Consider the following 22,532-nt stretch of genomic DNA (forward strand, 5'->3'; position numbering starts at 1 on the left):
CCAATGACCTACCTTCCTCTAACTAGGGTCAGCCACTTTTCAAACCCCAAGTCTTTATAAAAAAGCCCCTGGGAGCCATTTAATATGCATTTAAAATGCATGCTGTCTCAGAAAAACAGCTTCAGCCTTGCAACTTTGATAGCTTCCTTAATTGCAGGTATCCTCTTAAAACATGTGGGTACCACCCAATCTTATTAGAAAATAAGGCATTTAAAAGAACTTTCCAGTGTGAGGAAGTATTTGAATGTTTTCCATCTCAGACATGCTAACACAACTTGACTGGCCAGACTATGGTTGAAAGGTTGAAATCAAGGACATATCACCTGCATTGGTGATTAGGAATGCCTCCCATCTTTCTCAGGCTGATATATCAGTTCTAGAACATGATAATTAGAACATTATTTGTGGCTAAAAAGCCAAACTTGCACCTTAGTATCTCAGGGTGAGTTTTCTTTCCACAATCATTTATCTAGATGGGCAATAGGCTTCTCGGGCCAGTTACCTTGAGTGCCAAGTTGCTGAGTTCAGATCTAGGGCTTGTCCACAGGGTGTCACAGGAGGGATTGGCAAGGGCTGGCATGTGTAGCAGCAGCTGGCAGGGATGAGCGCCCTGGGAGATAGGGATTAGCACTATGATTATTAATTGAAAACACATACCCCTGACAGAAGAGAACTTGGAATCTCCTGTTGAGCTGGAGACCAATAAAATGATCAGGCAGCACTTTCTTCTGGAAATTAGTTGAGACTATTTAACAGACCCACCTTCCACAGCACAGGGAACAGGGATTTTTCAGGGAAGATTTCCTTCACTGGATGAGTAAATCAGGTTACAATGACAATGAAACAGAGAGAGGGATGTACATGAATTTTAAGCTTTACTCATTTAAGATACTTGCTTCACGTAGGTCCGCCAATTGGGATATAGCAATCACAGATAGCAATGTGCGGGTGTGCGTGTGTGTCTGTGTAAGCCACTGGTCAACCTGATAATGGCTCTAATTACTTTGGGTTCCCTACGAGTCATGCTTCAGCTAGGCTGGCTGGCAAGTGAGACCCAGGAATTCATCTGCTTCCAGCTTCCCAGCCCTGGGATTAGAACCATGTCCAGGTTATGGGGACTGGACTTATATATGTCTTTAGGCATGCAAGCCAAGTACTTTATCAATTGAACCATCTGTGCAGCCCACGGACCACTCCGATAGTGTTTTACTTCTCAGGACTGGACCTTTAGGGTGGCCTCAGATTAGGCACATTTGTATGGAGTAGATTCATAACTGCCCTTTGCATAGATCTTGATTTAAGATAAGAAACATGACTCAGAACGTATTTGCCTTCTATGTTCTCGGTTTGTTTTCTCCCATCAAACTGTAGCCCCAAGATAACGCTGGAAGACTTTCTGTATGGTAAACAACAGGGTGCTAACCTAGGCCAGAAGGAAACCCCTTTAGGATGGAAGGTCTGTTAGCCAGAAACCTTGGCCTGCCAGCACTCAAAAGAGGAAGTAATTCTTACTTTACAAAAAGCAGAGGCCGACAGGAAAGTTGTTCCTTGAACGGAAGTGCTGGGGTCTTCCTGGATTTTCTTCCTGGTGGTGGATGGAATTCCATAGTCACCGAAGGGAGAGGTATGTATGATCAGACACGCTCCTTACTTAGGAGTGAATGCTGTTTTCCTCTCGATGCACTGCCATGGGAGGAAGTTTTTAAAAAGCAAGACTTCAAAATAAGACGTTTCCAAAGATAGAAGAAATTCAGTGTCCGCTTCATAATGCCAGCGCTGAGCTGACGGGAGAGAGAAAGGGCGTGGTGTAAGTATCTCTAGCACCTTTGATGATTAAGAGTAAACACAGGGGATTTCCCTCTGCCATTAATTCCTATTCAAAACACCTGACTCAAAGTCCAAAGTTGCTGTTTGCTTAGTTTTTCAAACAGGGTTTCACTGTGCAGCCCTGGCTGGCCTGGAGCTCTATATGTAGATGAGGCTGGCCAGGAATTCACAGACACTCAGGTGCCTCTGCCTCCTGCATGCTAGGATTAAGGGCGTTCACCACCGCTCCTGGCAAGGTCCTCCCTTTTAAAATAGATCTCTGGGCTGATGAGAAGCCTAAGATGCCACCAAGCCCGACTACACTGCTGGGGTTTTGTCCCTGAATGGGAGGGGTAGGAGAGAATCAATGTCTGAGATATGTTTGCAGACCTCTACTCTGTGCTGTGGAATATATGCATGTGCTATGACATATATGCATGTGCTGTGACATACATGCATGTGTTGTGACATGCTTGAATATGTGAGTGCTCTTGGTGTCAACTAAACAAAACAGATAGCATTAGTTGTTTCAAGTGATTGAAACAATCTGTTTCAATCTCTTCTGTTTTCCTTCCCTCCCTCTTTCCTTCCTTCCTTCTTCTATAGAGTCTAGGTTGGCCTCAGTCACTATTACTTTTCTCTAGCCTCCTAAATCCTGGAATTACAACCATGTGTCAGTCTGATGGCCTTTCTCACTCCCTAATAAAATTATTGTTATTATTATGTTATTATTATGTTATTATTATATTATTATTATTATTTGTTCGTAGTGAATGCAATCACAGAAGAATATGTGTTTGTAGTGTAACTTTTGCCTGTAATGTAGAAATGTTGGCTTAAGAATTGTGATTTTTTTTTCAGTTTGAATATACCTTTTTCATTAATGAAATCAATCTGATCACGTATTGAGGTGATGAAATAGAACACCCCAAACTCTGAAATCTCAGGAAGCAAGCTGTGGCCTGGCTAGGGTATCAGGAAGAATTGTTCTTTCTTCCTTAAAACATCTTTTGAAATTATTTTTCATTGTATGTTTGTGTGTGGATATATGCCCAAGTGTGAAGGTGCCCACGGGGGCCAGAGAGGTCAGATTTCCCTGGATCTGGTGTTCCAGACAAGTAACTTGCTTGGCACGGGTGCTGGGAACTGAGATTAGTTCTCTGCAGTAAGCGCTCAGCTAATGAACGATCTCTCCAGCCCCCGTTGCTTCTCTTAGGACTTAGTTGGCTAAATCTACAAACGATGAACAGTCTGACATGAGTTGGTTGTGCTGTACTGGCTTGCTTTCTCAATTTAGCAAACCCTTAATATTAAATTAATATCAAAGCTTTTGACAAAATACATAGATAATTTAAATCTAAAAAAGCAGCAAAATATTCCACCCGAGAGACTTTTTTCTCTCTTTCCTTATTCTTAAAAAAAAAAAAAAAAAAAAGTATCTCTCAGGTATTTGGATGTTGTCTCCATTAAAGTCTGTACCCTGGGTGACAGCTGCTGGGAGTGGACTGAAGGTTTTAGACCCTCTGGGATTAGATAGTTGTGAATTACCATGCGTGTGCTGGGAATCAAACTCTGCTCTTCTGCAAGAGTAGGTAATACTCCACCAAGCTATGTCTCCAAGCCCCATTCTGATGGTTTCTATGTGTGTGTGTGTACATGTGCCTCTATGTGTGTGTGTGTGTGTGTGTGTGTGTGTGTATTTAACTGTAAGTCTGATGTGATTTCCTCAGGTGTCTATTTTATTGGGGGATGGGATCTGCCATTGTCCTGAGGATCACCAATTAAGCTACACTGGCTGGCCAGTAAGCCTCAGGGATCCTTCAACTTCAGGTCCTCAACAAAGGGATTATCCACATGTACTGCCACACCTAACTAAAAAAATAATCTGGCATAGCTTCTGAGTATTAGAACTCAGTTCTTCATGCTTCCAAGGCAAGTACTTTATTAACTGAGCCATCTCCCCACTTCCCTTTCTGGAAGCAATTTGTGAGGTTGACTGGCTGTGTGTGAGGTCACTGCCAGGATGTGACAATTGAGGAAAAGTATATTTCTCACAGGAACACAGATCAACAGACACATTTTGGGTGGGGAATGATTCTCACAACTTGCATAACCATCTACCCTGCTTACCCACAGGAATAATCTTCAGAAATCTGGGTGTGACAGAGCAAGAATGGATTTAGGAAGGTCAGGTATTTGGCAAATACAGTTTGTAGAGCCACCACCGCCACCACCACCACCACCACCACCGCCACCCCCCAAGAGCTTGTGTTTCTGAGATACAAATAGAAGAAGACAGAGGTGCCAGCTTACAAAATTGAACGGACCCAAAGGCTAATGCTACAAATCTGTCTGGCAGGTCTTAGACAGTTACATGGTACTTTGCTCACAATGTTTGTTTCTCTCTTGCTTCATGCTAGTAGCATTTATTTCTGCATTGAGAACTTGATTCTCTAAATGTCAGCAACTTAAACTCAGCACTCGGCTGTGCCGCAAATAACCTCGGCTCTGGGGTGCCTGATACTTTCCCGAAAATGCGAAAATGGGCTTGTTTGTTTGGATAACGTGAAGTGTTTTTGTTTCTTCATTTCTGCTTTAAGCCTGAGGACTCTGGCATCTAGCTCACCCGCCATGCACTTGAGGCTGGTAGCAATATTGGGAGAGAAATATGATAATAGCCACTGCCACCAAGCATTCTCTTTCTCAGCTCCAGTTTCACATGTGTTGGTTCAATGGAATATTCAATAGACATTTATAGGAAATAAATTGAGAGATGAATGTAAACCAGATGGCATCTGGAGGTTTATTTGCAAAGTCCCTGCATCAAAGCTTTCTCCAGATCGCACCATATTAGCTGTGTTTTTCCAGTCCAGCAGAATCAGGAAGGTAACCACAGACTTCCTTGATGGGAAACATGTGAACAACAGACAAAGTCTTAATGTGTGCTTGAGCCCGTGGTCAGGGAGCATCTCTGAAAATAATTTTATTACCTACAGATACAGCGCATTGCTCAGAACTGCCCTGAAAACACAAAATCAGTTGTTTGACTTAGGAATATTTTTTTGCAACATTATAGGACATGACTTTTATTTATTTATATTAATAACCACAGTAACAGCTTAGTTGCCTTTTATTAGAATCGCGGGACTGTTTTTTCAGCTTGGATATATAAAGATCAGCTCTAGCAAAGAGAAAGGTAACATTTAAATATAGCATATATACACGTATACATTCATTAAATTTTTTTCTTCTTTTTTCTTTTCCTAGCTGCTTGGAATGAAACGTATACCCATCTGAACATTTTTACATCTGTGAGAACCACCTGATTAAGCTTCAGAGAATCACATTATTATAAGTAATATTTAAAAAACATTGATTGGGCAGAATGAGAAATGGTTTCCAAACTTAATTTATATATGTATATATTCTCTTCAACCTTGAATGCGGTCTGCTTATGGCTAGCTTTACATTTGATATGAAATTAATTCTTTTGTGCCCCGTTATATAAATTATGATGAAATGTCAAAAGCTTTTACAATATATATATATGTGTGTGTGTGTATATATATATATATATATATATATATATATATATATATATATATATATATATATATATTTAAGTTTTCACTTGCTTTCCAAATAGTTTCCATTTTTCAGTGTCAAAGACTTCTCAGGCACTCAGTCAATTTTAATGATTTTTTTATCACTGTAGACTTACAGTACATTGTGTGTTGGTGTCTGTGTGTGTGTAAGTGTAAGCACATATCACATAAGTATACATCATGCCATGACATATAGTTGATAGATACAATGTAAATTGGCAAAATTCTTTTTCCTTTTCCCCTGGTCAAATGGTTGCCATAGAGGAAGAATAAAATATTCTTGCTACTGAAACATGCAACATTTAAAGATTGGCCTTCATAACTAAATATTATAGACTAAACCTACAGCCAGTTCCAACTGCTGAGTCCTAGAATTTCTAGTTTAGGAAACTTACTGAGGATTATAATGTTTTGCTTTTGTTTGTTTGTTTGTTTTTTTTCTTACTCTTTGACAATTTCTAAATTACCCATGTCAACATTGGGCCCTCCTTTTATAGGTTAAACTTCTAAATCTACGGCAGTAGGTTAATGCCACTCGTGATAAAAAAAAATGTATGTGAGCAACATCACTTTAAAAATATGGGGCTAACTGCTGGAAGCTATTAAAAACCAAATAAACAAAAGAGATTACACTTCAAAGAAATGTCAACAGTTTTTCCTGTCTCAGAACGGACGAATTTTCTTTACTTATACCCACATCTGGAAAATGCTTATGGCTTTATACATCTTTTATGGTAAAATGAATTTATTGGGTTTTAAAATTTTCATGATGGATTAATGCAATCTTCATAAAAGGTAATCCCATACCATAGTAAAGAAATCTGCGTTAACACTGAAGAATGAATCCAATAATAAATAGAAGTCCAATGTTAATTTCAAGGAGTAAAAATAAATTTTAGAAAGCATTTGGTGAACTGATTTTAAAAATAATATTAGCACAGAGAAATGAAAAAAAAAATGCGGTATCTTGTTTCCTAAGACCTATCTTTAAACTGGCACACATCGTTTTGAAGTTGAAGGGGGAAAGAAAAGAAACAACTCATAAAGCAAAATCTATGTTTAAATGAATGTACCCACTCTAATTAACTTACAATAGACATAAGGAATGTAATATTATCTCCTGATAGCCAGCTCTCTAAGGGGAAATTCCAAAACAGTTTATGCATTTCTATAATTTGTGCTGAAATCATGCTATACACTTTTCCATGCTTAAGAGATGAGGGTTAATTTCTTCTACAGAAATGCGCACCTATTCAGAGAGGCCAAACAGCAGACTGTACATGCTTCTTAACATCCTCCTGTGGCCCCAAACTGACAGCGTTCATTCGATGTTATTTTAAAATTAACTGTGTAGCAGCAACTTGCTCTCTATAGAAGCATGCCAAGAAAAATAGCACCTCTGATATCCAACCAGGCTCCTGAAGTCAGAATGACTGACTCACATTTAGCTATTTGCAGTTTTGATGGGATCTGGGGGAGGAAGGCTGGAAATGTGGATGGAGTTGTCAATCTGTATATGTCAAGCCAAGAATTAAGAGGGAGGGGGCGAAGCTGTGACCACGATAATGTTTAAAATGAAATAATATCATTTGGACATAAAGTAAGTGGTCTGTGGTCAATAAAACAGAAGAGAGGGAAAAAAGAAAAATAAGCTCTAGCAGGCCATCTGCAAAATAGGCCAGTAGATCTCTTTTGTTTATTTATAATGTGCATCAAGTAGATTCTTTCGCACTAAGTAAAGCAGACAGTAATTATAAACACAGGTTGGTTAAATTCCCTGCACCCCGTGGAAGGAAACAAGCTTCTTTCTTTTCCAAACACTGTCATTTGTTTATTGAGCTTCTTTGGGTCTTGGTTTCATTTAAAACGATGTAAGCACACATCTGCTACCCCTGAAGACAATGTCAACCTTGTTAAGCTGAACCCGAACATTCATTATACAAAACTATGCAAGTATCCTAGCTGCAATCTTTGGAGTAGCCAGTTAGCATACTGAGTAAAGAATTTGGATTATTTTTGTTCCATTACAGAAAACCTCATATTGTAGTGTAATCGTACAGGAAGCAAACACTCACCGCCTCAGTAGTTTGGGATAATTAGTTACCTAAATTTTCTGAGGTGAATGCAATGTACTTAGGCTGAGGAACATTACTGCTTACATTAAAGGAAAAAAAACACAATGCAATCTTGGTAACAATGAAATAGTAAATATTGGAGTAAAATGTCATTTTAGAAATCATTTTGTTTTTATCAGTACAACTGAGGGAACATTTAGGGAGCTGTTTTTATTAAAAAATGGGGGGCTGGGATATTGCTTATGTTAGCTCATGTCAAATATCAGATTTCACAAAACTTTTAACACAGTAGACACTATTAAAACATCATTATTAGAGTTGTCATGCTTTGGTGGTTTAGACTAGAGTGAGTCTCATGTAGTTGCTAGGAAAGAGCAATAATAAATCCTGGTGTCTGTGTTTCTAAGACATGACCTCAAGTCACACAGAATTGACCTAATGAACCCCCAGGACAACTGGATACATGCATTGGGTGGGAAGGGACAGGCTCTGATGAAACTGTTCATGGAGGGGCTGGGAGGATGGTTCTGTGGGGTGCGTGAAGAGCTTGTTATGCAAACATGAGATCCCAAGTTTGGATTCCCACAAGCCATGTAAAAAGATGGACATGGAAGCCCATGCCTATAATTTTGGCACTTCTAGGAGGGAGAGAGAAGGGAGGGTTCTGGGAGCTCACTGGCTATCCAGCCTAGTCAATTTGTGAACTCCAGGTTAAAAAAAACCCTGCCTCAAAGTAGAAACTGGACAGTAATGGAGGAAGACACACCATATTGATCTCTGGCTCCCACATGCACACACATGGGAACATACACATACATGCATGCCCCCTACCCACAAAAGTTCCCATAAAAATAAAGGGATTCTACCCAACTGGTCTAGGTAATGGTTCTAAAGAAGACAACCTGTCTTGAAACCCACCTTAACCTTCCCCAACTCCTGTGCTACTTCTTCTTTGTCAGACACATTTCCTCAGTAGCTAAGCTCTCTCCCTGGAGTCTGGATGGAGTGTCAGAATCTTTCTCAAAGCAACACACCAGTTAGGGACTTCCAACCCACCCATCTGCTAGCCCACCATTAGACTCTCAGAAAGTCTGTATGCCTAATACTTGGCACAGGTCCTGTCACATGGCAGTGGATTAATTGGCAGATTAATACATGTTTCTTCAGGGGATGATTACTGAACTCGCCTGAGATGGAAAAAAATATAATAGCTGGAGCCCAGATCGGTGCCAAAGCGTTTAGATGAAAGCCTTGCTCTGCCAGTTATCAACTCCGTCATTTTGGATAAGTTACTCGATGGCTCTGTTTTAGCTTTCTGATCTATAAAACATGACAATGAAATCAATGTGAAGAATTTACTATACAGAGTGCTTACAAGAACCCATAATATAGAGAGTCTGTAAATGTTGGCTGCCATTATTTACCTTGTTGTTGCTTACTTAGTGAAATACACTGACTTCGGGAGGAACTCATACATAGCTTGCTTTGTTAGGGAACTTATCTGGCACTCCATCAATCTTCATGTGGATACAGAAATATAGATCCCAGGACACACATTTTTTTAAAAATTTTGAGTTGACTCCTCATAGCTTATTTAGCAGAGTCCAAGGCAATGTATGTAACTTTCCAATATGGAAGGCTAGCCATTAATTCAAATCTTGACTCCTGGATTCCCTCTACTACACCCTCACACCCCGAAACCTGTTTGGTTTTACTTCCCTTGTGCTCTTGGGGCTCTGGTAATATTAAGCCAATGCTCCACCCCTGAGTTACCCTTACCAGTTGTCCCATTACACAGTAACTTGATTCTCCTTGTTTGGCCAGTGACCTCTGCTGAGCCATCATACTTTCTCTTCAGTTCTGTGAGGGTCCCAAAGACACTGGCTTGTCTTCTGAGGCACAAAGACATGTTACCTCCTGTTGAAGTATTCCCCAAATGCCCCAATGAACTAGTTTGACTTAGCCTTGCCACTGACTAATTTGTACTGTTCTAGACATTCCTGCTGCCTTATGTGTGTCTTGGGGACAGAATACAATGGGCTCACTCAAATATTTCTTGATGAATGAATATGTCCAGTTTCCACATTTCAAAAAAAATATTTAGGGCTGTTTTTTTAATTTATTAAATCATCATATGTTAAATACTCATCAACCATTTTGAAATTATGAAATTACATGAATTTAGTGGTACAGATGATGAAAGTTAAGTACTACTTCCCTATATCTATCCAATTCAGTTCCTTCAACACTCTCGTGTGCTTTTCATTTATGTGTATAAACTTGTCTGCAAGCCATAGCTTACTACCTTATGCCACACACACAGGTTTAACTCATTGTTCATTTATAAAGAACCCAGCACCATGCCTCATAGAACACCATGGAGTTTGCTTTATGGTTATATCCTACTCTCCTTTGATAAATTCAGAAGCAATTTGCTTATTCTAATTCTATCTATCATCTATCCATCTATCTATCCATCCATCCACCCACCCACCGACCCACCTACCTATCTATGTAACACACACCAGAGTTTAAGTAGATAGAATATGTCATATATATAGGGGATATTATGTTTTGGTCTACAAATATTTCAAAAGAAAATGCCTTAAGTTTTAATACTTCCATGCACTTTTATCTTAGTTGAAGTTTTATTGCTCTGAAGAGACACCATGACCACAACAACTCTTATAAAGAAAAACATTTCCTTGGGGCTGCCTTACAGTTTGAGAGGTTACTATTAGGAAACATGGAAAGATCAATGTGCAATTTCATATGGAACAACAAAAGACCTAGAATAGCGAAATCCATCCTCAACAACAAGAAAAAATCCGCGGGAATCACTATCCCTGACCTCAAGCTATATTACAAGGCAATTGTGCTGAAAACTGCATGGTACTGGTACAGAAATAGGCATGTTGATCAATGGAATAGAATAGAAGATCCAGAAATGAGCCCTCACATATATGGTCACCTGATTTTTGACAAAGGAGCCGTAAACATTCAATGGAAAAAGGACAGCCTATTCAACAAATGGTGTTGGTCCAACTGGCACTCAGCATGCAAAAGAATGAAAATGGACCCTTTCTTATCTCCTTGTACAAAGCTCAAGTGTAAGTGGATCAAAGATCTCCACATTAAACCAGATACACTGAAACTATTAGATGAGAAAGTAGGGAAAACCTTAGAACACATAGGCACAGGAGAAAATTTTCTGAACAAAACACCAATGGCTCAAGCTCTAAGGTCAAAGATTAACAAATGGGACTTAATGAGATTGCAAAGTTTCTGTAAGGCTAAAGACATTGTCAAGAAAACAAAATGGCAGCCAACAGAATGGGAAAAGGTCTTTACCAACTCCACATCAGATAAAGGCTTAATATCCAAGGTATACAAAGAGCTCAAAAAGCTAGACACCAGAGAATCAAACAACCCTATTAAAAAATGGGGTACAGAGCTAAACAAAACGTTCTCAATTGAGGAATATCGAATGGCTGAGAAACATCTGAGGAAGTGCTCGACATCCTTAGCCATCAGGGAAATGCAAATCAAAACAACCCTGAGATTCCACCTCACACCAGTCAGATTGGCCAAGATCCAAAACTCAGATGACAACAGATGCTGGCGAGGTTTCGGAGAAAGAGGAACACTTCTCCACTGTTGGTGGGGTTGCAAACTAATACAACCACTCTGCAAATCAGTCTGGCGATACCTCAGAAAATTGAACATAGTCCTACCTGAAGACCCAGCTATTCCACTTCTGGGCATATACCCCAGAGACACTTTAATACACAACAAAGATATATGCACCACAATGTTTATAGCAGCTCTATTTATAATAGCCAGAAGCTGGAAAGAACCCAGATGTCCTTCAATAGATGAATGGATACAAAAATTGTGGTACATTTACACAATGGAATACTACTCAGCCACCAGAAACAATGACTTAACCAAATTCTTAAGAAAATGGCTGCATCTAGAGAATATCATCCTGAGTGAGATAACCCAGTCACAAAAGAACAGACATAATATGCAGTCACTGATAGTGGGATGCTAACCCCAGAGGCTTGCATTGCCCCAGAAACAACTCACAGACTGTATGAAGTCCAAGAAAAAAAGAAAAAAAAAAAAAAAGTCATGCTCAATCCTTACCCACCAAGAACAGGGTTACACCCTGTATTACATGTACTGTTTGCTCATTGGAAAAAAAAAAATCTTTACACACCAAGAAAACTTTGACTATTTCCAGGTTACATCTTGTTTTACATGTACTTTTTGCTCATTGTAACTAGTAAGATCTCAATCACACTATCAAACCTTTAAAAAAAAAAAAACCAAGTACTGACAAAAATGTATTGTACACTTTTATGCAAAAAAATGCTTAAAATCTGTACATTTATCTTTGTTTTTTAAAATAAAGTTGTTAAAAAAGAAAAAAAGGAAACATGGTGGCATGGAAGCAGAAGGAGCTGAGAGTTCTACATTTGATCCAGCGGCAGCAGAAAGGAGACTGAGTCATACTAGGCCTAGCTTATGGGACCTCGAAGCCATCATCATCACCGTATCATGTGACTTACCCCCTCACATTAGTTCTTTTTGTTGTGTTCTCCCTCCAAACTCTTCAAAAGCAAGGGAGGAAAGATGAACGTTTTAAGTTTAGGTGGGCATTCTAATTCACCTAGTATCATTTTTCTGATTAGATCAGACATTCTAAAGCTAACACAATGTCCATCTATTCAAAAGCCCACATATAGTTATAACTGTCAAGGCCAAATTAAATAGGATTCAAGAGAGGAAAAATAAGAGCTGGATTTGCATTAGATCACCTGGCTTATGGTCCACAATCCATCTACCAGCTGTGCATTATGATTATTGAGCAGTCACTTCCTATTGAAGTCATCACATCTATAAAAATGGGTCTAGCACTGCTCCCGGGTTACTGCGGCTTCAGCCAGGTGAACTATGAGGAAATACCTTTGTTGTTCCCTTAAAAGCTCATTTCTATTTTGTCAAACTTACATGTATTTTCAATGAATTGTTTCCAATGATACAACATAGGGACATTTGCATTTTCAGAGCTTCAGAATGCAACTCTCCAGTAAATGAAGACAGTGAGAAGTGCCTTTGAAAACCCAAAGCAGGATTTTAAAAGAATAATTATGCTTACAACCGATTTTTAAGGAGTCTAGTTGAATTTCCCACTCCCATGTATTCTACCTCCATGGGAACAGCAATGGAAAGAGACATGGCATGCTCTGAGGCTTCCAGAGAATGCCAGCGGAAAAAAAGAGAACAGAAATGAAGTACTTATGACACAGTTACTCTCTATTCCTTTCATGCAGTGGCTCCAAATATGAGAAACCCTCTCAACTATTCCTCTGAATCAAAGCACCAAGTCAAAATCAGATGGTTATTCTATGACTCACCTTGCAAACACAACCTAGGAAATTTTGGTAATGCAAAACTAAAGTTTTTGCTACTTAATGAAGTAAAACTGCTCCATCTTTAGGGGAAATATAAGATTTATCTTTGCATCTGGCCCATATAAGTTTAAGATACCCTAGTCCAGCCCCACACTCCCTAATGATGAAGATAAACACCTGTTATACTTAAATCCTAGATTAAGTTAGAGTGTAAATGAGTCACAGAATAAGCAGGGCATGTGTGTGCACACAGCTACTTAGCATTGTGGGAAATTACATTCCTGCTATTAATATGATTATCACTCTAATGACAAAGGGCCACACACTGAGAGGGGAAAATTATAAAGAAGAAAATGACTAAATCATCTCAAGAGGAGGGTGAGTTTCAAACACTCACACTCCAAAGGCCTCCAGATAAAGCAAAGGGACTCAATTTTTACAAAGGTGGTTATGGCAGGGCTGGGAATGGCAGCCCATGGTAGGCGATCACAGGAGGGAAGTGCTTGAAACTGCTTTAAATGAACACATAGCCTCTCCTCTAGGCATGTTTATTGCTTCTTCTACACTTCTACTTCTTCCTACACTGGTGTTACCAAATAAACTTTGCTGAGCAAATCCTCCATGTCCTATTTTCTTCGAGGTAAAGTTATGTCAGTGTGTGTTTATGCAAATGCACACACCTAAGCACAAACATGTATAAGTACACGGACACGCATACAAGTACATATACACACATATATATCTGAGTGCTGTAATAACAGAAATCAGTGATCATATTACCACATATCTACTGGTGAAGCATAGATGTGACTTTGGCAACTATGAGAAGATTGGCTCTGTGGGAAAGTGTTCACTGTGTAAGGGGAGAGGGCTAGAGTTCAGATGTGCAAAATGCAGGTCTAGCACATTTGAGGTTAAGGCATCCCTGCAGCAAGCTGGCTCTCCAAAGTAACCACAAGGGCAAGCTCTGGACTTTCTCTCTCTTCTCTTTTTCAAAAAGAAGAAAAGCATTTGAGGAAGGCACCTGCCATTAACTTTGGGCTTTCACATACACACACACAGCTAGTGCAACTCACCCACAAACATATATAACACCATGCATATGTGCATACACAGACTAACACACACACACACACACACACACACACACACACACACACACACACACACACACGGGGGAAAAATAAAAAGAAATAAGAAATCAGTTTGGCTTATTGATAACAAAGGGTGTGAGGAATGATGTGTGTTTAGATTATCCTGGGGACTTTAGAATTAGGATGGACTTTATTTACTTCAAAGCCCATGGTGAGCTGAAGTTGAAATTAATGAGATCATTTCCTCATGCTACGCACCCCTTGTTTCAATAAATGATCTGTCTCCCCAGCAGTACACTTCAGGGGAATGCTGTGACCCTGGGGAGCGTTCTGTTCTCTGTGTTTGTTTGATACAGGTAGTTTCTTTTAAACTCTGAAATAGTATTTGATGTAAAAACAAAACACTACCTGTTTTTTTTTTCAACTGAAATGACTCCCAGAATCCATGAGGATGACATTTCCAGAAGCAACTCCCTTAGGTGAGGTCTCCCAGGAGCCAACAGTCAACTTCTCCAGAACTGTTCTGAACCTGGGCTATCAAGACAGACAAAAGCCAAATAAAGAGCTAGCCAGCTTGGCACAAAGAACTTACTGGGGCCTGATGCTCTGGATAAGGGAAACAGACAGGGGCATTGGGAAATCTCAGGCCTCTCAGTTTTAAATGCCCAAATGTTTACCAGCTGACCTTGGTCCTTCCTCCGGGTCTGGGAAGCAAGGTGCACATAATAAAATGCAAACCAATCAACTGCTTTCAGCTGTTCTTGTGCAATGAATTTTTAAACATTTGGTCATTAAGCCCAATATATATTCAGGTCAGTTTCTGAACAGGATGGGAACAGTTTGGGAGCAGATGCCCCGGCCCTGCCTTGTGGGCTGGGGAGTAGTAAAGAAACTCAGAGGATATTTACAGGGTTCTACCCATCAAGTTCATTTTCTCCTCTTTCTGTCGCCTTCCAGCCACCTCTGTAGAGTGTGGCAGTGATGGGGAATAGTTATTAACTTCTTCTGCCACTTCTATTCATTAATATGATGGCAGTCTGAAGACCATAAAGGGAAGACAGTTTCCTTTTTGCCTAGATGCTCTCTGAATAGTTTGAAGGAGGTATGGCTGGAAATGGGCCTGTGTGTTTCAGTGCTGAATGGCATATTGATTTGTTAGTGTCTGAGAAGTTGATGCTAGATTCAACTTATTTTTTGAACATCAATGAGCTAAAAGCTTTCAATGGCGAAGAATTTAAATCACAGAACCATTTCCCTTCACTACATTCTGGTGGCCATATGTATGGGAGTAGTTTTATCACAGGGGCCAAACACAAGACTGTATTGAAGATAGGAAAATAATAAGACACAGTATCCGACGAGTCCGTTTAAAAGGTTATCTCTGTGAGCCAAGACCAGCATCTAGTTCAAATGATCACATTTCTCCCAAGAAACTTCTAAAGGGAACAATCACCCAATTTTATTATATACACTGCCCCTCCATGCCCCCAAACGAGACAACAGGGGAAGCCGCTGCAATCTATGTTTTAGATTAGAACATATGTAAAACCTGATGGAGAAGTTACAAGAAATAAAAGTCCAGCGTTGCCAGGTATGTTTGGACGGTGGAAAAACAACCAAGCCCAGCTTGCTGATAAAATGAAGCCGTGGCTGGTAAAGGCAACAGTTCGCTTTATAAGACACAGCTGGCGGTGTAGAAGGCCTTTTGTGTGACTCCCACAGCTGGCAGTTTGGTTTAAACAATATTTGAACAGCCAGTAATCGCAACACTATCCGAACTGCAACAAGGTAGTAAAGCAGGGTGTTAAACATTATTACAATTTTTGTTTCTTTTGCTATGGTTGCAACATTCTAGACTCACAAACTATCGGAGACAGGGAAACCGATTCAGATGTAAATATGTACTCAACACAAATATCATTTCTGGCATTTGATCTCACAGGTATTTGACCCTGGAAGTTTTCATCCTGGATTGTGAAGGAATTTGATGAGGGGAATATCATTCTTGTAATTGAACTTTGTAGTGTTTGTAGTGTAGGAAGGGATACAGGAGGAAATTAATTGTCTGGATTTTAAGTTAAAGAGTATCTAAAACTGCTGTTAGCTCCCATAGATGTTTATATAATTTTCAATGGTAGACATTTTCCTCCAAATTCAAGAACTGGTAAGCCAGCAACCTTAGGGAACATACACTTTGAACACAAGATGATTGATTTTGATATCTGAATACGAGAAGCCATATGTAGTAAATATTCTATAAGAACTCTACATAGAGAGGTTTATGTCATACTTATATCTTCTGTGTATGATTGTAAGTGACTGTGTGTGTTTGGGTGGCGGGGAAGGACAAAGGTTATCTATCTATTTATTTGTTTATTTCTAGGAACAGAAATGCTTCTTTGATGAAGAAAAAATAATTTCATGTCCAAGATCTAAGTTTGTAATGCATGGAACTACACAGTTGCTTATTGCCTGCCTTAGATATGCTGAGGTTAATAGAGAAAGAGGAATAACTGGAAGAAGGTGCTGGAACGAGCGAGGAACATTTGAATAGTCTTTACCTGGACTCTGTAAAGACAATGAGAGATATATAGAAAATGTATCAGGCCAGGTCATTTCTTGCCATAATTCCTTCATTTAAAAAATTTCCTAAACTATAATTTTAAATAAGAAATGACTCTGTATTTAAATAAATATAACTCCTTTTAGTAGTTGTTACCTGATAAATTTCTCTTACAATTAAGATATATAAGCATATTTATTTTTTAAAGCTTATAATAGGCTACCAGAAAATGTTATTTTTAATAACTGTTTTTAAAATATGTTACAATAATAAAATAGCTTGTGCTCCCTCTGTTGGCTTTTTAGCAGCAGCTAATTCTGCTCCTGGAGGGACCCCTGTCATAGCTGGTTGCTCTGGAAACTGAGGATGGGGAATGGTTGGGTGGAGTTTGGATTGATACAGTGTGGTAGGACTTGAAGTGGGAGCTGGTAGGGTGGGAGTCAGAATGAGTGTTGGGAGAGTGGGATGGGAATAGGGGTGAGGTTGGTAGGGTGGGGTGGGAGTGGGGTGGGGTTTGAGAGTAGGGATGAGGTGGAGGGGGTAAGGGTTTGTAGGGTTAGGTGGGGTGGGAGTGGGGGAGGGTGAAGGTTGTTTGGAAGGGAGGGGATCGGTAGGGTGTGGTGGAGTAGGAGTCTGGGTGGAGTTGGTAGGGTGGGGTGGGAGTTGGTAACATAGGAATGGCATGTGTCATTAATTGAACTTCAGGTTTTCATTGAACATGAAACCACTTTAATTTCATTTCTTGAAATTAATACAGACAAGGTAGTTGGTAACAGAACAGAGAGCCTCTAAGATTTTTGCTCAGGATTTATAGTGTCAAGAGAGAGAGAGAGAGAGAGAGAGAGAGAGAGAGAGAGAGAGAGAGAGAGAGGGAGAGAGAGAGAGAGAGAGAGAGAGAAGCTATTGCTATCATTGAAGTAGGTCACTAAATGTGTTGGTGCAAAAATTAATTTTTCTTTATTCTTTGAATATGTTTATACCTCATAGAGCCACAAGCTTAGCGTAAACACAGAGTTTTCTACAGTGACAAAGGGCTCATTCCCATCCTTCAGGATACTTGACCCTGAACAGATTTTTGGATCCAATGATTTTATTTTTTCTTTTAAAGGAAGTCTGCGATTAAAATTATTCTGTGCTTTTGATTACTTTTCCCATTCACAGAGTCTCCAAGGCCCCCACGACTCCTGATTCATTGAGAAAAACTGGCTAATGATGTGTGGGTTCTCTACTTTCTGTAGTGATTGTCTGATGATTATGTTGGAGTTTAAATTCTAGAATATTTATTCTGAGAACTTCTCTCTCAAACACATTAGTGCTGAGGTTTCTGAACACCAATTTATACAACACAGTTTTATATCTTAGAAATTTTGTCTCTATTTAAAGATAGATATCTTCTTGATTTCAGGCAAGAAGGATTTTATAATTCTTTTCCTTTCTTTGTTTCTTTGTTTCATTGTTTCTTTCTTTGTTTCCTCCCTCCCTCCCTCCCTCCCTCCCTCCCTCCCTTCTTTCTTTCTTTCTTTCTTTCTTTCTTTCTTTCTTTCTTTCTTTCTTTCTTTCTTTCTTTTTTAATTACTTTTTCCCCTGGCAGGGTCTCTGTAGCCTAACCTAGCCACAAATTTATGGTTATCCTCCTGCCTTAGCTTCAGCCTCCCAAGTACTGGGATTACAGGCCTACTTCAAGGCCAGATTAAATGGTCTTTAAAAGAAATCAGGAAGTAGGTGAGGCCACTTCTACCTAGGCTTGTGTGGGAGTCACAACAAATACTATCTCATTTCATCTGTGAGGCATGCCTTTGAAAGTTATCAGCAGCATCACTGTCATGCTAATTTTATAAGAAGGGAAACTGAGGCTGAGAGAGATCAAATAACTTGCCCAGGGTTACAGCTTGCTGAGCAGTAGGCCTGAACCCCGCAGTAGAAGATGAAATGCTATGCCTGTTTCCACACTGGTTCAGGATTTTCCTTGATCAAAATGATCAACTAGGGATGCTTATTTCTAGAGGTCTAAGGTGGGGCCTGAGGGATGAATTCTAGAGGGTTCGTCCTAGGTCTGCTAGCACCTTTGAATGATCAGGCTCCAGGCCAGTGATTCTCAATCCATGGGTCTTGCATGGACCCTTTGAGGGTGATCAAATGACACTTTCATAGGGGTTGTATATCATGTTAGTTATCCTGCATATTAGATGTTTACATTATAGTTCATAACAGTGGTATATTGACTATTCCTGATTGTCAACTTGACTACCTAGAATGAACTACAATCCAGAAATCAACCTGTGATCCAGAGCTTGAGGCTGGAAGATACAGGCTTCTGACCTAGATCTTGATATGGGATGACTTACTTTTGATCCAGATCTTGAGGCATAGTGGCCATGAAAAGCTTAGGCCCAGGCAAGGCAGTTTATGCCTTTAATCACAGGAGGCTGATGTAAGCAGATCTCTCAGTTCAAGGCCAGTCTGGGACAGAGCAAATTTCAAATCCCGGCATGGTGGTGCATACCTTTGATCTGGACCACACCTTCTGCTGAAGGCCTATATAAGGACCGTGGAAGAAGGAAGACTCACACTTCTTTGCCTGCTTGCACTTACTTGCCAGAGCATCTGTCAGAACCTACTTCTTCAGTATTCTATCTTTTACAGAAGACCAGCTGAAACAACCAGCCTCATGGGGCTGAGCAACTCCTAGACTCTTAGACTTCCTATTCACAGCTGCCCATTATTGGGTTAGTTGGACTGTAGACTGTATGCCATAACAATAAATTCCCTTAATATATAGAGACATTCCATAAGTTCTGTGTCTCTAGAGAACCCCGACTAATATAAGTAACAAAGTTATAGTTATGAAGTTTTATCATATGATGAGGAACTGTATTAAAGGGTCACAACATTAGGAAGATAGAGAAACAGTGCTCTAAGACAGTGGAATTCAAAGTTTAGCAACCTCAGAATCACTCAGAGGGCTTGTTAGAACATAATTGTTGGCCCTACTTTCTAATGGTGTACCTCAATGAATCTGTGATAGAACAAGTTAATTCCCATTTCTCAGTTGCCGAGTGCTGCTACTGGCCCAGGTCCTCCCCTTACATAAGCATTGGAGAAGAGGAAGCCCTACCCCATGAGATTATAACTCTGTAGGTATTTAGAGACACCCAAAGATTGTTCATAAGCACCATTTAGTAGTCAGGCCAATTTTAAGACATAGTTCTCTTGTAGAACTATGTAACCTGCTGCATCAGTATGATGTTCTTTAGTGAGGCACACTGTACTTTATTACTTCCATAATATCCATCCATTTTTATTCAAAGGATGTTCTGTATCATGGAAAACCTTCTACTTTCTTTTGTTGGTGTTTGTTTTGAGACAGGCTCACTGGCTGGCCTAGAACTCACTATGTAAATCAGGCTGGCCTCATATTCAGAGTTCATAGCTTCTTGATTAATATTTTTCTTTAAATTGACTTTTTTGGTGAGCATGTTTTGGAAACTGTACCCCTATCTGAGGACAGTGCCCAGGGCAGCAGAATGACAATAGGTGGTATTTGGGTGTGGACATTGATTGTGTCTCAATGTTTCTGCTCTTCAGATGGCGCTCATCTACCTTTGCTTTCCCATGGGTTTCTACCAGGTAGCTGAGAAATGAAGGAGTGAAGGGGCGACTGTCATTCTGCCCAAGCTAGAATGTGTGTGTGTGTTCTGTCCGTCTGTCTGTCCATCCATCTGTCTGCCTGCCTGCCTGTCTATGTGTAATATAGAATGAACATGTAAAATATACAGAAATAGAATAACCCAGGTCAGGAATTCTTTTGCTGCGCCATCAGTATAGGAAAGAAATTATGGCCAGGTGGTCTGACTTCACCAACAAGATTTGTCTGTATGTACAAAGGTAAAACACAGGCTGATCTGTAAGCTAGTGGGAGCATTTTGCATGCATGCTCACAGTTCTCTCCCAAACACCTTGGTCTTTCTTCTAAGAAGTCACTCCCTTTCTCTGTAAAATAAGAGCAAACTTAACTTGTCTACAAAAGACAGGGAGAAGGTGAAATCCAAAACCTATTAAATAGTCTATGTATTCAGTGTGTAAAGAAAAATCCAGAACGTGAGTCTGAACTTTGCATCACTAAGACTATTGATTTTAGAGTGTTCTGTGCATTGCTGACTCTCTGGGAAAAGTGTGATTTATTTCACATATCCAAGAAGCATAGACAGTAAGATGAAGAGAATGTATAAGCTTAACATAGGCTAGAAAAGATAACACTGTATAATCTGACAACACGATCTCTTCATTACAAGGAAGGTTTTCATTGTGATAGGAAAGAGAGAACAGCCAGAGGAATCTGAAATAGTCTAGAGCAGAGAGGAAATAGGCTGAACATGGAGAGCAGGCTGGACACATGGTTGGGGGGTATCTGTGAGAGAGGGGAGAATACAAGGAGACAGAACAGAGAAAATGCAATAGCAAAGGCGGGAACATACAGAACATGTGAGAACAGCAGGGTTATAAGGAGAGTAGCAGCTGGGAAAGAGGAGAAAAGAGCCAACTTGATATGCCGATAGGTGCCGGGGTATATATTAATTGGTGAACCATATGTTCCTTTGGCCAGAGGTGAGAGAAATGACTCCTTTAGGTAGACAAAAATCAGTTTCACAAGTTCCTGAGGAATGCTGGCTTTTGTCTAACCACTGGAAATCCTCCTAAGTATAGGTTGAGTTCAGCCTAAACTTAATTTTGAGAAACAAGTCAGTGGGTCTGCCCTTTGTCAGGGGAAGTATATGCTGGACCTGAAAATTATAAATACAATTGTTTATATTTGTTCTTAGATTATTTCTCCTTTAAAAGCAAACACTGTGCCATTCTGACTTGTGATAATTATGATTTTTGACATTATGGTGGTACAGAAGTATAGCCATCAAAAATATTGTTTTTTGGCAAACAGTTTTCAATTAGTTATAAGATACAGTTAACACTTTATTACAAAACCTGCTCTCTTAAATGCCTTTGCCACAATGTGAGAGTTTCTAGCCCTGGCATAAACTGATGTTTGATAGGTTGAATTAATACCATTTTTAAAATTATTTTTTGATACATATCTTGGTCATGTCTTCCTCCCTCCAGTTCTCTTCCCTACATGGATCCCATCTTTCTTCCAAAGACATGACCTTAAAAAATGTAAAAAATACAATTTGTACTGTATGTGTGTGGGGTCATCCTTTAGGGTATGGGAAGCTACCAATGGCCACTCTATAAATAAAAATTAATCTCTCTCCCTGAGCATCTATTGATTGCTGTTAGCTCCTCAGTTAGGGATGGGGAATCGGCAACCCTTTTCTGTCCAAGGAATCTTTAGATCTTGCAGTTTTATAAATGCTGTGCAGTTAAACACACCTGCAAGTTCATGTATACAGCAGCCATGCCATAGGAAGACAACAGCCTTCCATTGGACTCTTCCCTATCTTTGAGCTCTTACATTCTCGCTTCCTCCTCTTCTGAGATGTTCTTTGAGCCCAGATGAGGAAAGAGTGGTACAGATGTTTCCTCTGTGGATGAGCACTCAGCCACAGGTTCTCAGCATATTGGACAGTTGCTGGTCTGTGCATTAACCACTTCCCTCTACAATAGGACCTTTCTTGAACCAAGGTTGAGAGTGGCACAAACCTATGAACATAAACAACTTATATTTGAAGTTATTAGGTATATTCTGCTGTACGATGAGCAGTATCTACACAAACATACTATATACAAGCATTACAGATACATAAGAATGACATAGAGTTGTTTTTAAAGCTTTGGGTCTTTGCTTAGGACACCCCAGTTTATATATGTTTTGAACCATGTTTCTTATTCTTTGACAATTTTATATAAGTATATAATACATTTTAGAAACTATCAGCTTGGGCTGGTGATATTGCTCAGTGGTGAAGACCACTGACTGCTCTTCCAGAGGTACTGAGTTCACAACCATCTGTAAT

The sequence above is a fragment of the Micromys minutus genome, assembly GCF_963924665.1.
Source record: "Micromys minutus genome assembly, chromosome: 3".
Lineage (NCBI taxonomy): Eukaryota > Metazoa > Chordata > Mammalia > Rodentia > Muridae > Micromys > Micromys minutus.